Below are 3998 nucleotides of genomic sequence, written 5' to 3' on the forward strand. Positions count from 1 at the left end.
GCTCCGGAGGGAGCCGCCCGCCCGAAGAGGGGGCGTTGCAGGGCGTGAAGCAAGGGGGCGGCGACCCACCGGGCGCCTGAGTCCCGGTCCGGGAAAGAGGACGGAGAAGCCAATTTCGAGCCCTCCACGCCCTGGTCCTGGGCGGGTACCCGGCCGAAGGGGGAGGAGTGGGGGAAAATCCCGCGGAAGGGGCCTCCTGCTGTCCCGGAGGAGCCTCGAGGGTCCCCGGGTGCGGAGCGGACCTGTGTGCGAGAGAGGGAAACTACCGGGTGTTTAGATCCCTGTTTCTCGGGACTGTCATGTGGCTCGAATGAGAGAATGTACAGCAAAACTCTTTGTGAATTGTAGAACGCTAAGCACATTTGAGACGCTACTGCCAGTTTGTGTCTCTGTCCCCTGAGCTTAAGTATTTATATGTTTTTTCTTACAGCTACTTGTATATCTGTGTCTCTCTCTAGGTTTGTATCTGAGCCCCTATTTTAAAAAATCATTGACTTGTCAGGCCGCGCCGGAGGCCCAGAGCGCCTCCGCAGCCCGCAGCCGGAGCTGCTGAGATGTCTGTTCTTCCCGCCTACTCCCACCACCCCCAACTCCCCTCCTACTCCCTTCCGTTGAGAACAAGGAATTTCCAGCCTTTAGCAGAGGGAGAGGCAAAGACAAAGAGAGACTGAGCCCATGGGAAACTATAGAAAAACATGAAGATGAGAGACAGGTGGGGGGGGGTGACAGAAAGGGAGCAGGGACCAATACGTTTTTTTTTCTGCATGGGCACCATTCTCTCTTGTGTCCCCTTTACTTGCTCAGGACCACTTCCCTGCTTCACTCACCTGCTTCTCCTTCCCTTCCCCCCGTTTCCCCCTTATTCCTCCCCCCCAAGTCTGAGAGGCAGAAGTGGAAGAAAATCCCGCGGAAGGAGCCTGCCTACTTCCCCTGGGGAGCCAGGAGGGTCCAGGTCCGCCCCCCTTCCCCCTCAGTGTTCTCAGCCACACACGGAGCAAAACAACTGGTCTTATTTAATAATCAAGGATTAATATTCCCTTTATTATCTACACCGGTCTCTTCCAGGAAGAAAAACAGTATCCTCAGTCCTAGTTTTCCAAGAAAAGGAGAAAAGATTGCGAAGGAAGGGGGGAAGTGGGTGGAAGAGGAGTGCCGTTCCTAGGACTGCCGTTCCTAGGCTTCCCAGGCACGTGTAGATTTTCATCTAGCAGATTGCTCTGCTCACTCCTCCCTACCACGTTTTCACCGGGCCAAATCCGACTCACTCAACAAGGTTTGGCTCAAACCTCCCCTTCCAGGACCCCCTCCAATCCTCCAGGCAGAATTAATTCCTCCCACCCCTTGGTGGCCTCGTGACTCTTAGTACACATTTCAGTGATAGTTGCTTGTTTCCCTCGCAGCCCAGGACCTCTCCAGGGTAGGCCTGCTATCTAGTGCACTCTGAAATGAGTGAATTGATGATGCTATTTACAGGACTGAGCAACTCTGAAAAGGGCAATGGACACAAATTTTACTCCAAAGGGTCCCCAGCCTGGGCAAAACTGTTTAAATGGAGACATTTGTTTTCCATGTCTCTTTCCCTTTGAAAGTTTCCAGTGAGTCCCACAAGTTTGTCTCCTTGGCCTTCTAAAATGTCCACTATCCTGATAAATTAATCCACATGAATTGAAGATGGAAGGCTGAAGTCCTTGCTGATAATAGAAAACTATGAACATAATGATCCTACTTTTTTCCTCTTTCAGTAAAATGCCAGAATGTTGTCATTCAAGTTAGTTATTGTACAAGAAATGTTTCACCTCCAAAGACAAATAATCCTAACCCCAGTCGATAAGGAACTCACAGTCTAATAGAGTAGACAGACATAAAGAATAACAACACAGGTCGGGCTCGGTGGCTCAGCCTGTAATCCTGCGCTTTGAGAGGCCGAGGTGAATGGATTGCCTGAGCCCGCAGGTTTGAGACCCGCCTGGGCAACTTGGCGAGCCCTCATCTCTGCAATAAATCAAAAAATTAACTGGGCGTGGTAGCGCGCGCCTGTGGTTCCTACTTGGAAGGCTGCGGCAGAAGGATCGCCAGAGCCCAGCAGGTTGAGGCTGTGGTGGACGGGAGCATGCCACTGCATTTCAGTCTGGGTGACAGAGTGAGACTTCAATTCAAAAATAAATAAATAAATAACAACACAGTGTGATATCAGGGATACAAACTGACAGAAGCACATGAGTGCAAGGGATCTCTTCTGCCTGGGACTGTGGGAGGCTGGTTTAGACTGGCATCGAAAGGAAGTGATGATACAGTCCAGGATTTTGAAGTATGAATAGAAGATTTCCAGGAAGAAGGGAAGTCAAGTCAGAGAAGCAGGAGTGTGCACTTGCATGGCGGTATGAAGCAGAAGGATATATCCTGAGAAACTAGACATCATTGCCAGGTAGTGGGTGGAGGTGGTTAGAGTTATCCTGGGGAGGTGTTCGAGACCACTACGTTAAAGGTATTATAGACCAGCGCAGCTCAAACTGTGCTTAAGGACCAATTTAAAAAACATTTCCAATCTATTATTGTCCACTACTTTTATAAAATACCTTTAAAGTGAATTGTTCAGGCTGGGCTTGGTGGCTCAGCCTGTAATCCCAGGGCTTTGGGAGACTGAGGCGAGTGGATTGCCTAAGACCATGGATTCGAGACCTGCCTGGGCAACTTGGCGAGACCTTGTCTCTAAAATAAATTTTGAAAATTAGCCGGTGTGGTAACGCATGCCTGTAGTTCCGGCTACTTGGAAGGCTGAAGTGGAAGGATCGCCGGAGCCCAGCAAGTCAAGGCTGCGGTGGCCGGGAGCGTGCCACTGCACTCCAGTCTGGGCAACAGAGTGAGACTCCAACTCAAAAAAATTTTTTTTAAAAGTGCATTGTTCAGCCGGGCTCAGTGGCTCAGCCTGTAATCCCGCGCCTTGGGAGGCTGAGGTGAGTGGATTGCCTAGGCCCGTGGGTTCAAGACCCACCTGGGCAACTTGGTGAGACCTCATCTCTACAATAAATCAAAAAATTAGCTGGGTGTGGTAGTGCGCGCCTATATTTCCAGCTACTTGGAAGGCTGAGGTGGAAAGATCGCTGGAACCCAGCAGGTCAAGGCTGCGGTGGCCGGGAGCGGCCACTGCACTCCAGTCTGGGTGACAGAGTGAGATTTCAACTCAAAAAAAAAAAAAGTGCATTGTTGAAAAACTGAAATAAACCCCTATTTTATTAGATTAAGTAAATGTACAATTTCTCTGTCAATTACTATACAACTTTCCAAATGCTTACATTTACTTTCTGAAATTGTTTCATTGCAGATTGGTAACACACTTTGAATAACATTATTCTAGTTATTTGTTTCTTTACTAAGGACCTTGGACTTCATTCTGTGGGGTTACTGTGGAACCGTGAAGACTCTAACATGGAGTGGCACGGTCACTGCACTTAAGAGCAGAGTGGAGGAAGGACTTAGGACCACAAAGGCAGCAGGGAGTTCAGCTTGAAGGAAACGGAAGAACCTTGCTCGAAGGGAGAAATGGCAAGACGCTGGAGAAAGTCAGCGGCATGGGATGCAGTAGAAAGATGATAGGGCCAGGTGAGGTGGCTCACACCTGTAATCCCAGCACTTTGGGAGACTGAGGCAGGAGGATTGTTTGACCCCTGGAAACAGTGAGATCTTGTCTCTTCCATAAATAAATAAATAAACAAATAAATAAATAGCCAGTTATGGTGGTGCACACCGGTAGTCCCAGCTACTCAGGAGGCTAAGGTGGAAGGATCACCCGAACCCAGGAGGTCGAGGCTGTGGTGACCCGTGATTGTGCCACTGCACTCCCACCTGGACAACAGAGTGAGACTCCAACTCAAAAAAAAAAAAAAAAAAAAGAAGTAAGATCAATAGGACTTGATTGATTGCCTAAGGGGTTAGGAGGTCGAGAACAAGTGACTCAGAGTAGGCTTCTATTTGAGTGACTGAATAAATGAAATGGAGTA

The sequence above is a fragment of the Carlito syrichta genome, unplaced genomic scaffold (assembly GCF_000164805.1).
Source record: "Carlito syrichta isolate Samal-C Ts95f unplaced genomic scaffold, Tarsius_syrichta-2.0.1 Scaffold308194, whole genome shotgun sequence".
Lineage (NCBI taxonomy): Eukaryota > Metazoa > Chordata > Mammalia > Primates > Tarsiidae > Carlito > Carlito syrichta.